The sequence below is a fragment of the Nicotiana tomentosiformis genome, chromosome 4 (assembly GCF_000390325.3).
Source record: "Nicotiana tomentosiformis chromosome 4, ASM39032v3, whole genome shotgun sequence".
In the NCBI taxonomy this organism is placed as follows: Eukaryota; Viridiplantae; Streptophyta; class Magnoliopsida; order Solanales; family Solanaceae; genus Nicotiana; species Nicotiana tomentosiformis.
The window spans coordinates 99764850-99782731 of record NC_090815.1 but is presented as its reverse complement, the minus strand read 5'-3'; positions in this window follow the sequence as shown (position 1 = coordinate 99782731).

Genomic DNA, 17882 nt, shown 5'->3' with positions numbered 1-17882 from the left:
CCCTCAGGACCAGATTTAAAACTGTTACTTACTTCAAGCCATGAAATTGTTATTCTGCAATTTCCTTTCCTCGTGAATTGGTCTCCAAATGCCTCGAATCTGGTCATAAATAATTTATTTTAGTCAATAAAATTCATTGAAATTAATTCCATAAGAAAATAATAATTTTTCATAAAATTTCGAAAATTAGCTCAAAAATCGTCCGTGGGGCCCACGTCTCGGAACTCGACAAAAGTTATAAAATCCGGAAGCTCATTCAACCACGAGTTTAACCATATCAATTTTACAAAAATTCGACCCCAACTCGACCCTTAAATCTTCAATTTAATCCAAGAGGGTTTTCAAATTTTCCCAACTCAATTCACCAATTAAATGATAAAACAACAATGGATTCAGGTAATTTGACCAATATTAAGTTAAGAATACTTACCCCGTTGTTTTCTCAGAAAATTACCCAAAATCGCCTCAAATCCGAGCTCCAAATCGTTAAAAACTGAAAATGGGACGAAGTCCCATTTTCAGAACTTATACTCTCTGCCCAGACATTTGCTCTACGCGATCGCGAACATCCCCACGCGATAGCGAAGAACAATTTCCATCGCCCAGATTTATTCTACGCGATCGCGGACTTTCCCACGCGATCGCGATGCACAACATCACAGACATACGCTATCGCGGACTAGTCCACGTGATCGCGAAGCACAAAACGCGTGACTTCTACTCTGCTCCACTTACTCTACGCGAACACGACCTTCGTCACACGTTCGCGAGTCAAAAAATTCCAGAGCTACGCGATCGCATCCCGCTTCAAGCGATCGCGAAGCACAAAATGTCACTGTCTCACATTAACCCTATGCGATCACATATTTCCCCACGCGATCGCGTAGAACAAAAACCCCCACAGACCAAATAAGCCTACGCGATCGCAAATGCATTCACGCGATCGCGTAGAAGGAAACCATTATCAGATATCAGAAAATTCCAGCAGAGTTCCAAGTCCAAAATACAACCTGTTAACCATCCAAAACTCACCTGAGCCCCTTGGGGCCTCAACCAAATATACCAACAAGTCCTAAAATATCATACGAACTTAGTAGAACCCTCAAATCACCTCAAACAACGCTAAAACCATGAATTACACCCCCAATTCAAGCCTAATGAACTTTGAAATTTCTAATTTCTACAAACGACTCCAGAACCTATCAAATCATGTCCGATTGACCTCAAATTTTGCATACAAGTCATAAGTGACATAACAGAGGTATTTCAATTTTCAGAATCAGATTCTGACCCCGATATCAAAAAGTCAATCCCCCGGTCAAACTTCTAAAAAATTAAACTTTCGGCATTTCAAGCCTAATTCCTCTACGGACTTCCAAATAATATTCTGGACACGCTCCTATGCCCAAAATCACCATACAGAGCTATTGGAATCATCAAAATTTAAATCCGAGGTCGTTTACACATAGGTCCATATCCAATCCACTTTTCTAACTAAAATTTTCAATTATGAGACTACATGTCTCATTTCACTCCGAGTTCCTCCCGGACCCGAACCAACTAACCTGATAGTCATAAATCAATTGTAAGTCATAAATTGAGTAGTAAATAGGGTAACGGGGTTATAATATTCAAAATGACCGACCGGGTCGTTACATTCTCCCCCTCTTAAACAAACATTCGTCCTCGAACGGGTTTAGAATAATACCTGGAGTCTCAAATAAGTGTGGATATTTGTTCTGCATTTCCTGCTCAGTCTCCCAAGTAGCTTCTCCAACTGGCTGGCCTCTCCACTGCACCTTCACTGATGCTATGTTCTTTGACCTCAGCTTTCGAACCTGCCGGTCTAAAATAGCCACCTGCGCCACATCATAAGTCAAATTACCGTCCAGCTATACTGTACTGAAATCCAGAATGTGAGACGGATCCCCGACATACTTTCGAAGCATGGATACATGAAACACTGGATGAACACCTAATAGACTAGGTGGCAAAGCAAGTTCATAAGCCACCTCCCCAATTTTCTTAAGTATCTCAAAAAGCCCAATATACCGAGGGCTCAACTTGCCCTTTTTCCCGAACCTCAACACACCCTTCATGGGTGAAATCTTGAGCAGAACCTTCTCCCCAACCATGTGAACAACATCACAAACCTTCCTGTCGGCATAACTTTTCTGTCTAGACTGTGCCGTGCGAAGCCGTTCCTAAATCACTTTAACCTTCTCTAAAGCATCCTGAACCAAGTCAGTACCCAATAGCTTAACCTCACCCGGCTCAAACCAACCCACCGGAGACCGACACCGTCTTCCATATAAAGCTTTATACGGAGCTATCTGAATACTTGACTGGTAGCTATTATTGTAAGCAAACTCTACGAGTGGCAGAAATTGATCCCAAGAACCCCCAAAATTAATGACACAAGTGCGTAGCATATCCTTCAATATCTGAATAGTGCGCTCGGACTGTCTGTCCGTCTGAGGGTGAAATGTTGTACTCAACTGAACCTGTGTGCCCAATTCTCGCTACATTTCCCTCCAAAACTGTGAGGTAAACTGTATACCCCGATCTGAAATAATGGACATCGGCACACCGTGTAGGCGAACAATCTCACGAATAGAAATCCCAGCCAACCACTCCGAAAAATAATTAGCACCGACTGGAATAAAATGCGCAGATTTGGTCAACCAATCTATTATCACCCAAACAACATCAAACTTTCTCAAAGTCCGTGGGAGTCCAACTACGAAGTCCATGGTAATACGCTCCCACTTCCACTCCGGAATTTCAACTCTCTGTAGCAATCCGCCCGATCTCTGGTGCTCGTACTTTACCTGTTGACAATTTAAACACCGAGATACAAACCCAACTATATCTTTCTTCATCCACCTCCACCAATAGTGCTGTCTCAAATCCTTATACATCTTCGCGGTGCCTGGATGAATAGAGTACCGTGAACTGTGAGCTTCCTGGAGAATCAGCTCACGCAAACCATCTACATTAGGTACACATAGCCTCCCCTGCATCCGTAATACACTGTCATCTCTAATAGTGACTTCCTTGGCATCATCGTGATGAACCGTGTCCTTTAGGACAAGCAGATGTGGATCATCATAGTGGCGCTCTCTGATGCGATCATATAAAGAAGACCGAGAAACCACACAGGCCAAAACTCGATTTGGCTCGGAAATATCCAATCTAACAAACTGATTAGCCAAGGCCTGAACCTCCAAGGCTAAAGGTCTCTCTTCTATCGGTAAGTACGCTAAGCTGACCAAACTCTCTGGCTTACGACTCAAGGCATCAGCCACCACATTGGCCTTTCCGGGATGATAGAGGATGGTGATATCATAATCCTTAAGAAACTCCAACCACCTTCGCTGCCGCAAGTTAAGATCCTTCTGTTTAAACAAATGTTATGACTCCGATGATCGGTATATACCTCACACTGGACACCGTACAAGTAATGCCGCCAAATTTTCAAGGCATGAACAATAACTGCTAACTCAAGATCGTGGATTGGATAATTCTTCTCATGTACCTTTAACTGTCTGGACGCATAGGCAATCACCCTACCGTCTTGCATAAGTACTGTGCCGAGACCAATCCGCGACGCATCACAATACACAGTATAAGACTCTGAAACTGTAGGCAACACCAATATTGGAGCTGTAGTCAAAGTTGTCTTGAGTTTCTGAAAGCTTTCTTCACATTCATCTGACCACCTGAATGAAGGACCTTGCTGGGTCAATTTAGTCATAGGCGATGCAATAGACGATAAACCCTCCACAAAACAACGATAATAACCGGCCAAGCCGAGAAAACTCCGAATCTCAGTAACTGAGGATGGTCTGGGCCAATTCTGAACTGACTCTATTTTCTTCGGATCCACCTTAATACCTTCACCGGACACTATATGTCCCAAGAATGCCACTGAACTAAGCTAGAACTTACACTTAGAGAATTTGGCATAAACTTTCTCCTCTCTTAGCCTCTGTAATACAATACCCAAGTGTTGTGCATGCTCCTCCTGGCTACGTGAGTACACCAAAATATCATCAATGAATACCATGACAAATAAATCAAGATATGGCTGAAATACACTATTCATCAAATGCATAAATGTTGCAGGGGTATTGGTTAGCCCAAAAGACATCACAAGAAATTCATAGTGGCCATAACGAGTCCTGAATGCCGTCTTTAGAATATCCGAATCCCGAATTTTTAATTGGTGATACCCAGACCTCAAATTAATTTCGGAGAACACCCTCGCTCCCTGAAGCTGGTCAAATAAATCATCAATACGTGGCAATGGATATTTATTCTTGAGTGTAACTTTGTTCAACTGCCTATAATCAATGCACATCCGCATAGTACCATCTTTCTTTTTCTAAATAGAACTGGTGCACCCCAAGGTGACACACTAGGCCTAATAAACCCCTTTTCAAGGAGTTCTTGAAGTTGCTCTTTCAATTCTTTTAACTTAGCTGGTGCCATATGATACAGAGGAATAGAAATGGGCTGAGTGCCCTGCACCAAGTCAATACCAAAATCAATATCCCTGTCGGGTGGCATACCTGGCAGGTCTGTAGGAAATACATCCGGAAAGTCTCGCACGACCGGTACTGAATCAATAATAGGAGCATCTGCATCAATATCTCTCACAAAGGCCAAATATGACAGGCATCCCTTTCCAACCATACGTCGGGCCTTCAAATAAGAAATTACCCTGCTAGGAACAAGATCTAGAGAACCCCTCCATTCAACCTTTGGCAACCCCAGCATCGTCAACGTCACGATTTTTGCGTGATAGTCCAAAATAGCATGACATGGAGACAACCAATCCATACCCAGGATTACATCGAAATCAACCATACCGAGTAATAAAAGATCAACTCTAGTCTCCAGCTCCCCAATAGTTACCACACACGACCGATACACACGATCCACAGTAATAATATCACATACCGGTGTAGATACACAAAAAGGTAAAACTAAGGACTCACAGGGCATATCCATATAATGAGCAAAATATGATGATACATATGAATAAGTGGAACCAGGGTCAAATAATATAGAAGCCTCCCTGTGGCACACTGAAACAATACATGTGATCACTGCGTCTGAGGCAACAACATCTGGCATGGCAGGAAAAGCATAGAATCCTGCCTGCCCGCCACCTGATCGGCCTCCCCCTCTTGGGCGACCCCTAACTGCCTGACTCCCACCCCGAGATGGCAGGGCGGGTGGTGTAACTGTTGGTGCTGGTGCCGTCAGTCGAGAACTCTACTGTGAAACCCCACTCAACAGACTAGGACACTCTCTCTTGAAATGACCAAATTCTCCGCACTCGAAACAACCCTTTCTCTGACGGAACTACTGCTCCTGATAACCCGAGGAATAACCTGCAGAAGCCTGTGCGGATGAGGCATGATGAGAACTCTGCGCTGGTAGTGCACTGAATGAAGACTAGCCTGAGTGAGTACTGTAAGAACCATGGCTAACTGATGCACCACGATGAGTTGGACGACCCGTCTGAGCGTGTCTGTAAGAACGACCCCTACCACGGTGAAACTGACCCCCTGAAGGAACACCGCCGTAATCACCCAGACCACAAGGCCTCTTAGCCCCTCTCTCTCCACGTTCCTAGCTACGAACCATCTCTATCTGTTGAGAAATGTCCACTACCTCATCAAAAGTAGCACCTGATACTCTCTCCCTAGTCATAAGTAACCGCAGCTGATATGTGAGGCCATCAATGGACCTCCTAATCCTATCCCTATCAGTGGGAACCAACCTGACTGCGTGACGAGCCAACTCAAAAAATCTCATCTCATACCGCGTCACGGACATATCACCCTAGCGAAGCTGCTCAAACTGTCTACGCAGCTCTTCTCTGCGGGACTGAGGTACGAACTTCTCCAAAAAGATCATGGAGAACTGATGCCAAGTAAGGGGTGCTGCACCAACAGTCCTACGTCTCTCATAAGTCTCCCACCATCTGAGTGCAGACCTAGAAAACTGAAAAGTAGTGAATGAGACCCAACTGGTCTCTAGAATACCGACTGTCCGAAGCATCCGTTGAGACCTATCCAGAAAATCCTGAGCATCCTCTGACTCAGTACCGCTAAATGGTGGAGGTCGAAGCCTCTCAAATCTCTCAAGTCTCCTATGCTCATCATCTGCCATAACAGGAACTACTGGGGCCTGAGCAGCTGCAATCGGCTGGGCTGGTAGTGCCCCCGGTATCTGAAGTCCCTGTACTACCTAGTCTAGAGTACGGGAAACGGGGTTATGAGTACCTCCCCCAGCCTGAGAAGTGGCAGGTGTGGCCTGAGCCAAAACCACCTGAGCAAGACCAGTGCAGGCTATCAATATCTGGGCCAAAGTCTCCTGAATGCCTGCAATCTCAATGGGCACAGCTGGTGCCTGAGCTGATCCTGTCGGCTCAACTATATCTGGAATCTTCTCCTGTACTGGAACAATTGGTGGTACTATAGGTGCTATTCCAACTGTGGTACGAGCTACACCTCAACCTCTACCTCGGCCTCTACCACGGCCCCGGCCTCTCGTGGCCCTGACTGGCGGCACTGGTGGCTCACCATCTGATCCGGTAGTATGTGTCCTCACCATCTGTAAGAGAATATAATAGCAGAAATTTAGTTTCCAGAATCAACAAATTCGCACGACAGAATACAAGAAAGTGAAAATTTTTCCTAAGGGTTCTGCAGCCTCTCGAAGATAAGTACAAACGTGTCTGTACCGATCCACAAGACTCTACTAAACCTGCTCATGACTCGTGAGACCTATGTAACCTAGGCTCTGATACCAACTTGTCACGACCCAAAATCCCAACCTGTCGTCATGGCGCCTATATCGATACTAGGCAAGACGAAAATCTCAATAAACCCAAACTTCTCTTTAAGGTTGAAAATATATAATATTTAAATACAATACAAACACTCCCCAAAACGTGGTGTCACTGAGTACACGAGCATCTAATATGAATACAAGTATGGAAAATATAGTCTATAATAATCTGAGACCAAATGTAGTGAACAAAGAAATAGAGAAGGAGAGACAAGGTCTGCGGAACACGGCAGCTACCTCAAAATCTCCTGAAAATCAACCGCGCAAAAGGATCAACACCTGCTATGTACGGGAACACCTGGATCTGCACACAAAGTGCAGGATGTAGTATGAGTACAACCAACTCAACAAGTAACAATAATAAATAAGGAACTGAAGATAGTAACAAGCTACACAATTATGGTTCTTTTCCAGTAATCCCAACAAAGAATAGACATGCTATCAAATCTGGCAGTTTAATGTCAAATCAATTTTTATACAGTTCCTGTTCATATAATCCGTATATCAACAATCTTTCAGAAATTTTACAACAATGACAGATAGCAACTAAGTGCAACAACAAATGAAAATCAAGTACAACCTCTCAAGGCAACAATCACTCACTAGGCTCCCAGCCCGCATCACTCCCTGGGCTCCCAGCCCTCATCACTCACTCAATGGGTACCCACTCTCACTGGGGGTGTACAGACTCCGGAGGGGCTCCTACAGCCCAAGCGCTATAATCTGCATGGATAACTCATGTGCTACATGGACAACTCACATGCCATAATATAAATATATGGATTCGCATGGCCAACTCACGTGCCATAATATATATATCTGGATCCGCGCGGCCAACTCACTTACTGCACGGCCAACTCACCTGCCATAGTATAATATAAGGATCTGCACGGGCAACTCACGTGCTATAGTATAATATAAGGATCTACACGGACAACTCACGTGCTATAGTATAATATAAGGATCCGCACAGCCAACTCACATGCTATAGTATAATATAAAGATATGCACGGCCAACTCACGTGCTATAGTATAAATATCTCACAATCAGGCCCTCGACCTCACTCAGTCATAAAACTCTCCAGTCTCTCGGGCTCTCAATAACCATGAAATCAGCCCAAACAACAATGATATGATGTATCAATAATAATAACAGAGACTGAGATAAAATGTGCAAGTAAAAATTGAGACTGAGTACATTTAGCATTTAGCAGGTAATTCAACAAGTATGCGACCTCTGTGGGTCCCAACAGTACTATCACATAGCCTAAGCATGACTTACAGTCAAATTTTGTCAACATATAGAGAGCATATAGCTAATAATAAATTATTCAACTTTATAATTTCTCGGGACGGACCAAGTCACAATCCCCTCGGTGCACGCCCATACGCCCGTCACCTAGCATGTGCATCACTTCCAAAATAATCACATGATACCAAAAATGTGGGGTTTAATACCCTCAGGACTAGATTTAAAACTGTTACTTCAAGCCGTGAAATTGTTATTCTACAATTTTCTTTCCTCGTGAATTGGTCTCCAAATGCCTCGAATCTGGTCATAAATAATTCGTTTCAGTCAATAAAATTCATTGGAATTAATTCCATAAGAAAATAATGACTTTTCATAAAATTTCGAAAATTAGCTAAAACATTGTTTGTGGGGCCCATGGCTCGGAACTCGACAAAAGTTATAAAATCCGGAAGCCCATTCAACCACGAGTCTAACCATACCAATTTTACCAAAATCCAATCCCAACTCGACCCTCAAATCTTCAATTTAAACCAAGAGGGTTTTCAAATTTTTCTAACTCAATTCACCAATTAAATGATAAAACCAACCATGGATTCGGGTAATTTAACCAATATTGAGTTAAGAACACTTATCCCGTTGTTTCCTTTGAATATCACCCAAAATCGCCTCAAATCCGAGCTCCAAATCGTTAAAAACTAAAAATGGGATGAAGTCCCGTTTTCAGAACTTAAGCTCTCTACCCAGACATTTGCTCTACGCGATCGCGAACATCTCCACGCAATCACGAAGAACAATTTCTATTGCCCAGATTTTACTCTACGCGATCGCGGACTTTTCCACACAATCGCGATGCACAACATCACAGATATACGCGATCACAGACTAGTCCACGCGATCGCGAAGCACAAAATGCGTGACTTCTACTCTGCTCCACTTACTCTACGCGAACGCGACCTTCGTCACGCGTTCGCGAGTCACAAAATTCCAGAGCTAGGCGATCGCATCCCACTTCACGCGATCGCTAAGCACAAAATGCCACTGCCTCATATTAACCCTACGCGATCACAGATTTCCCCACGCGATTGGGTAGAACATAAACCCCCACTGACCAAATAAGCCTACGCGATCGCAAACGCATTCACACGATCGCGTAGAAGGAAACCATTATCAGATATCAGAAAATTCCAACAGAGTTCCAAGTCCAAAATCCAACCCGTTAACCATCTGAAACTCACCCGAGCCCCCTCGAAACCTCAACCAAATATACCAACAAGTCCTAAAATGTCATACGAACTTAGTCGAACCCTCAAATCACCTCAAACAACGCTAAAACCATGAATTACATCCCAATTCAAGCCTAATGAACTGTGAAATTTCTACTTTCTACAAACGACTCCGGAACCTATCAAATCACGTCCGATTGACCTCAAATATTGCACATAAATCATAAATGACATAACAGAGGTATTTCAATTTTCAGAATCAGATTCCGACCCCAGTATCAAAAAGTCAACCCCCCGGTCAAACTTCTCAAAAATTAAACTTTCGGCATTTCAAGCCTAATTCCTCTACGGACTTCCAAATAATATTTCGGACACGCTCCTAAGCCCAAAATTACCATACAGAGCTATTGGAATCATCAAAATTCAAATTCGAGGTTGTTTACACATAGGTCCATATCCGCTCATCTTTTCTAACTAAAATTTTCAATTATGAGACTACATATTTCATTTCACTCCGAGTTCCTTCCGGACCCGAACCAACTAACCCGATAAGTCATAAATCATTTTCAAGACATAAATTAAGCCGTAAATATGGGAACGGGGTTATAATATTCAAAACGACTGGCCGGGTCGTTACATATTATCACCATCTGATGAACTTTTATTTACAAGACGGTATAGAGAACGGTCTTGTGGAGGACGGGAGGAACGATCACGAGCAAGATGGGAGGAACGATCACGTAGAGGTCGACCCTCTGGCAATGACTCACGAGACCGGGGCTACGAAAAAGCTCCAGTAGATAGGAGAGTTCTGATCTGAGCTTGCATGCCAAGGAATTGAGCATCTCTAAGCCTTTATCTTTCCTTGGCCACTTCTAGCTCGGATGTGAGCTTTGTCACTGTCTCCCGCATAGCGGAGATGCTCTCTCTATTAAGTTGCTCGCCTTGCGAGGAAGTCCATATTCCTTGCATTTCACACTTATAGCGATGGGATATTTTAGTAGGAAGCCCGTATGCCTTCCCCCATTTTGGACCGCCAACAGACTCCAACCGTATTCTTTCAGCATCCTCGTCTGAAGGTTGGGTTGGCTCGCTCGATTCACCAGCTGGATGACTACGAATGAATTCCTCTACGTTACTTTGGTAGCGACCCTATATTATTTTAAATTAAATCAATATTTCAAAATTCTTATAAAAGTAAATTATAATACTTAAAGAAAATTGAAAGCTTACATATGCAGTCGAGGCCCAGTCCTCGACCCACCTATCTTGATCTCCCCCTCTTTCTTCTTCTTTACAATATGCGTCTCTTTGAATAAAAAAAGGCGTGAAGCCATCCACACACAGACCTAACTGAATGTTCCTTGGTTTACTAGCAAAATCTGGATATGTCCTATCAAAGGGCTTCTAAGTTTCTCCATCTGAAGAATGACACATAACACCAGGTGTCTTCTATTTTTAAAGTGCCATCTCATATGATGAGCAGAACTCATCGATGCATATAACCTCTTTAACCTAGGTATAAGAGGTAAATAATGCATCGCCTTGACATCGACCATATTCCCATTGGAAAGCCTCTTGAACTGAGGCTTTTCGCAAAATTAACAACTGTCTAAAGTTGCATCATCTTTATAATATAACATATAACCATCTTCACAACAATCAATTCTCATTGACGAAAGTCCTAACTTAGAAACCAATCTCTTTTCCTTATAGAAATCACCAAGTAAGTTGATATTAGGGTCAACTAGTTCACTCATAAGGTTAATGAAAGAGTCCATGGCTGCTTGAGAAATATTCCAATCAGATTTGATACTTAGTAATCTAACTGCAACAGACAGCTCAGAGTGCGGACTTCCTTCACGTAGTGGACGACTAGCTTCCTCTAACTGTTCATAAAAATATTTTGCGTCATCATTAGGAGTTTGTTCAATATTTTCATTGGGCTCACCCCCGAAGTGCATCCCAAAAGCATCCGCAACCATATCCTGAATTCTAGAATCAAGATTTGTATTCTCCACCGACCTACTACTTTCACCAACAACCATATTATGAAATGTCCCACGGCTACCATCGATCTCTCCATGATTAGTCCACACAAAGTAATTCTTTTTAAACCCCTTCCTATAAAGATGAAGCTTAACTTCCTCCGATTTTTTAAATTTCATACAATCACACCTGACATAAGGGCACCTAATTACTCCTTCATTTTGGTATGGTGGAAGTGACATTTCATGTTTAATAAAGTCATCTACCCCTTCTACAAAATTCTCCCGCAATCCCCGCCGATTAGGATAATTCCTATTATACATCTAAGTACGATGTTCCATCTATACAAATAAAATAAGAACAAATTAATTTATTCTACAATTATAAATTAATTAATTCTTTTTTCATTAATTCAAAATAATTATTTTTTCCTAATTACACCAAAAAATAAATTATATTAAATATAATTAATTATAAACTAAAAGTTCAATTTATATCCTAAAAAGTTTAATTCATATTCAAAACGTTCAATTTATATCCTAAAAGTTCAATTTATATCATAAAAAGTTCAATTCATATCCAAAAGGTTCAATTTACGTAGATTAATCGATATAGGTAGGGACGTTTTATTTTTACTATTAGTCGATATAGGTCAAATATTTTATTTTTAATATTCATCGATGCATCTAAGTAATTTATAAGTCGATGAATCAATTTACAAATAGATATATTTGATGATAAATTATATATACTAATTAGGATCTTCACAAGTCTATCCCTAAAAGAACCCGACCCTGTGGTCCTAGCGCTTTGCGTTCTTATATATATATGGCTATACCTATATATATATATATATATATATATATATATATATATATATACACACACACACACACTTCATTGTAATACTTTAGCTATATATATAGCTTGTTATAGTATATGTTAGTGTGTGTGAGTGTGTGTGTGTGTATATAACACGCTTCGTTGTACTACTTTAACTACATATATAGCATGTTATAGTATATGTTAGTGTATTCATTATTTGTATTACAAAAGTGTTAACGGATTATATTTATATTATTTAGATAGTAAATATAAAAGTGATTCAAAAGTTTGACCAATGTTGACCTAATAACCGACCAACTTTGGTCGGTTATTTTCCAAAAAATAAAATATACCGACCAAAGTTGGTCGGTAAATGCTTTCCCTGCATTAACCGACCAACGTTGGTCGGTAATTTTAAATATAAATTTTTAAATTTTATAAAATATTTTAAATAATAAAATAATTATTAAAATTTAAAAAATTGGGTCCACATTACCGATCAAAGTTGGTCGGTAATCCAAAAGTTTCTTTGACTAAGCAAGTCTGACTAGCTGGGTCAACTTGTTGACCAATTTACCAACCAACTTTGGTCGGTATTTATTTTTTTAAAAAAAACATAAAATATTTTTTTCCAGTTTTCGTCCAAGCTGGACGATTTTGATCGCTTTTTATGACCGACCAACGTTGGTCGGAAACTTTTGATCGATTTTAGCGGATGTCTAGTAGTGAATCTACAAAGCTAGATACGAGTTGTGTAGATACAAAATATGCAAAATTCAGAAACTAGATTGTTAATACGTTCCAAATATAAAGAATGGTCCATTGGATACGTCAATCTTGGAACATATTGTGCAAAGATCCCACATAAAAAAGCCACATGTTGTTTGGATATGGGCTTTGTGACCATCAGTAGTTGGCCCTGAAGTTGCATGACAGAAGAATTAACCCAAATAGTTGCCCACCCAATCAATTAAGCTAAAAATAGCCGGTGAAAGTCATAATTTATATATTATTATGTATAATTATATATAATCAATGTATAATTTAAGTATATGGCTAAAAAAAATAAACTGTGAATATGTTGGGCTATTTGCGTAAAACTCCGTCCAAAGATACTCATCATATCATATAATATATTGTAAATGTGAAGCCTCAAGGTGAAGTTTAAACGATGAAAATAACTTTAAACGATTGAAAGGCTAAAAAAACCTTACAAATATATATATTTTTTTACTTCACAAACGATTACATTAAAATATGGGGGATTTGCAGTCGTACCTTATATTTGTGCCACCTTTTACATGTACCCTGTTTTTAAAAATTATTGATTTGGTAGCCAGCTGACAAAAAATCCGTAATAATATGATAATTATACCCCTGACAAAAGATATAAAACATGCATCACACATTAATCGCGTGATCTGCAACCTCATTCGCGAAAAATTTCACATTGAAGCTAAAACTTCATGCTAATGCATGCTGAAGTTATTTATCCTGCAGTCTGCAGTTTTGTCATGAGTAAACATGCTAAAATTTTTTAGTTCATTTGCTAAAATTTCATACTAAACATGCTTAAGTTTTTGTCATGGAGTATGTAATTTTCTAATGAGTTTTTACTAATGCATACTGAAGTTATTTAGTTCATTTGCTAAAATTTCATACCAAAACATGCTGAAGTTTTGTCCTACAGTCTACAATTTTTGTCATGAGTTTTATCCGAAACTCCAGTCTAAACAAGCTGAAATTTTTTAGTTCATTTGCTAAAACTTTAGACTAAACATGCTTAAGTTTTTGTCTTGTAGTATGTAATTTTCTAATGAGTTTTTGTTAATACATGCTGAACTTATTTAGTTCATTTGCTAAAATTTCATACCAAAACATGCTGAAGTTTTGTCTTACAGTCTACAATTTTTGTCATGAGTTTTATCCGAAACTCCAGTCTAAACAAGCTGAAATTTTTTAGTTCATTTGCTAAAACTTTAGACTAAACATGCTTAAGTTTTTGTCTTGCAGTATGTAATTTTCTAGTGAGTTTTTGCTAATGCATACTGAAGTTATTTAGTTCATTTGCTAAAACTTCATACCAAAACATGCTGAAGTTTTGTCCTGCAGTCTACAGTTTTGTCATGAGTTTTATCCGAAACTTCAGTCTAAACAAGCTGAAGTTTTGTCCTGCAGTCTACAATTTTGTCATGAGTTTTATCCGAAACTTCAGTCTAAACAAGCTGAAGTTTTTTTAGTTCATTTGCTAAAACTTCATACTAAACATGCTTAAATTTTTGTCTTGCGATATGTAATTTTCAAATGAGTTTTTGCTAATGCATGCTGAAGTTATTTAGTTCATTTGCTAAAATTTCATACCAAAATATGCTGAAGTTTTGTCCTGCAGTCTACAGTTTTGTCAATAGTCTTTTATTAAAGAAGGGCAAAATCATCTTTTTAGAATGCTTTTAACAAAAAAATGGGCACGAATGCAAACGAAAAAATAAAATGGGTACAAATTAAAAAGGGGCGACCAAATAGGGCGCCCATGCAGTTTTTACTTCTAGACCGGATTCATCTATTAACCAACATTCTCGTGCAGGTGCTCTTTTTGATTGCTGAAGTATAATGCTGTTATTTTGTTGTGTAAGCATTCTTTTATTTATTTATTAAAAGGAGTCGTTTCAAATTAATAATTTATCAAATGCTCTATTTTTTGTTAGTATATGGCATCAAAATATTAAAAAAGATACATTTTTGATGAATTTGCATCTATATTTTTGTCTCATATGAGTTGTCACTACCATTTTTTGGTTGATCCATTCTAAAATTGTAACGAAATTATAATAATGTGATGTACCAACATTTCAAAAATTATAAACTTATAAAGGCTTATTAGTATATACTCCTTAGATCTTAAATTACTTTGGTGATACGATTATTCAGGTGAGAGAAATGAAGATGAAAAGCGGGAATAGGTGAGGAAATATATATTACATATTTATCTTTTGACTTTTCTTTTCTTGTTTTGTAGATAAAGATGCGATCGAGCTGTAAATATGATATATCTAGGGTATGCATCGGACGTCGCGGTACAGAGAAAATTTCAGGATCTTTACATAAATAGACAATAAGATTGATTATTTACTTTATCTAACCAGTATATATAGATTATACACTGCATATTATATGTTTACCCTTAAACGGTACGATTAAATTTATTGTGTAAATTATAGACAAGCAAATTAATTTGATCCAAAAATGATAAGGAAATAAGATTAAAATTGAGATTAATAATTGAAATTGAAGAAGATGACAAGCGCGGCTTCGGATGCAATGCCTCCGAGGACAAGAGTGAGAGCAACAATCAAGTATAAGTAAAGTTATTTATTTCAAAGCAAAAGTAGTAGAATATATACTTTTTGAGTAGAATGTTTTGTGCCTTACCATGGTTGCTGAGCCTGTTATTTATAGCTTTTACCTAGGAAAACAAGATCCTAAGATCAAACCTCTTTTAAATGATAATAAAAGGGGCATTAATGAACACGTAACGACAGGCCGTGAATGTTGATATTCTCTGCAATGGTCGCACCTTTAATGAATAGTCCCTCATTGAATGCTATATGATGGCAACCCTTTGGACTCCGATCGCCGATTGCATTTCCTTCGATACCGAACACACATAACACATTCGGTGTTAGTTATTGCCTAACTCGTCTTCTGCCTATCTTCGATTCCACATTGATACAAACTAAGGGTCCACCAAACTATATAGAGAACTAGGTTCTCTATTAGTTTCCACTGAAACACACACACACTGCAGTAAGTAAATGACACAATAAAATTTTACGTGAAAAACTCCCAGCTTATGGGATTAAAAATCACGACATACCCTTGTAGGATTTCAATTTAACTATTGAGAAAACTTCAGATTACAACCTATTGTAACCTAGGAATTAACCTCTTAATCCCTCACTAACTTGTAACAATTCTATTATAAGACCCTTTGTAATAACTCTATTACAAACCTTACAACTCGACTAACTCTAGCCAAGACACAAATACAAGGTTTATGATATTACAAAAGTTTTCTACACAATACTTCTAACTAAGTTAAGTAGGAATCACAAGTAAAGTACATTAATAAATGTGCAACACAACTAAGAACATGTAATGACTCAATACAGGAAACTGGTCCTTTGTTATGTTGTTCTTTGTTCTTGATGCCTTTGAGAATCGCTCGCTGGATTGATGCACACACTCGAGAGAATTCTAGATCAATTCTACAATATTTCAGTGATGTTTTGTCTTTGGCTTAATGTTAATATTACATAGGTGACATCACTTGAATGATGCAAGCATTTTCAGTACAAAGACATTCCCAATGAAGTTGACTGCTGCACCTGCACTGTTTTGCACTGTTACGCGTGCAAGCAGCAACTTTACAGCTGTTGGGAGGTTGACTGGTATGGTCACCAAGGAAACTGGTGTCCATCTATTCCGTTTATTGTTTCTTTGACTCTTAAGAGATGATTCGCGTCCCCAGCTTGAGACTTGTTATTCTCACGCACTTGAGGATGTGTATTAGGTTCCTTATCTAGTTCTTATCAGTAAGTTTGTTAGATCATCAAAAACATAACAAGAATGCATATATCCTATCACACATGTCTTGTTACCATTCGACCATCTGTTACAAATCAATTTTACCCCATACAGATAGTCCCCTCACTTTCTGGTATTTTAGTATTACCGAAAAGTTGGTGAAGATTCCTTTCTTGGCTGGAAAGTTCCTGAACAGTCTCTGACACTTTAAAGGACGCACGACTCTTTGCGAACATGTGTTGCCCCACGATTCAGCAAATATTTTTGCCATTTTTCAAGATAATCATGACCACGATTTTTACCGTCTATAACTTTTCTTCTACTCATTATTTTTACTTCTTTACTTTCAAAATCTTCATAAGTCTCTCTTTTTCCCTGCATTTTTCCATCTTCTTCAACTTTTTCAGCAAAAGCTTCATTTACCTTTTATTACCATGGCTTCTTTCACTGCTCTCTTTGGAACTTCTAGTCTTCTCCTCGGTAGAGGCCCAAAGAAAAATAAAGATGAGGAAGTTGAAGTCGATTATGATCCTCCCACTGTTAGCACCATTATACCCAACATCTAAGCACTGCTAATGACTATCAAGAGAAGGCTCTTTGTATTTCTTCACGAACTTGGGCAGTTGGCAGGTATCCCTCCTCCATTCGTGCTTCTAGTATCCTAACTGTGAAAGAAAAGTGCAACTGCCCCTATCTTGTAATCCTCTCTCCGGATATGATAGAGAGGGTTACCTTCTCCAAGGAAGGGTTTATGTATGTTTATACGTATCCTTTTACCTTGGGTCTATTCTCCCTGGGGTCGAGTGAATGGCTCGAACCAATAATTTTGGAGTTTTGTCACCGGTACCAGGTCTACTTAGCACAAATAGGCCCTTTTATATGGTGAACGATGGCCTGCCTTTGTCAAATGTTCTTGGAGACCGGGGAAACCCTAATCCTTGCATACATGATGAACCTTTATTCCCCTAAAAGTTTCTGTGGGAGAGTAATAAACTTTAGCAAGTGAGGCAACCATGCTCACCTTACCAGCGTAGACGATGACAATGATCGTGGATGCATGGAACAGTTTGTCATCATTCATACCACAGACATTACCCGGCCATAACTCAAGCTTTCCCCGAGTCGTGGAATCGTTTTCATAA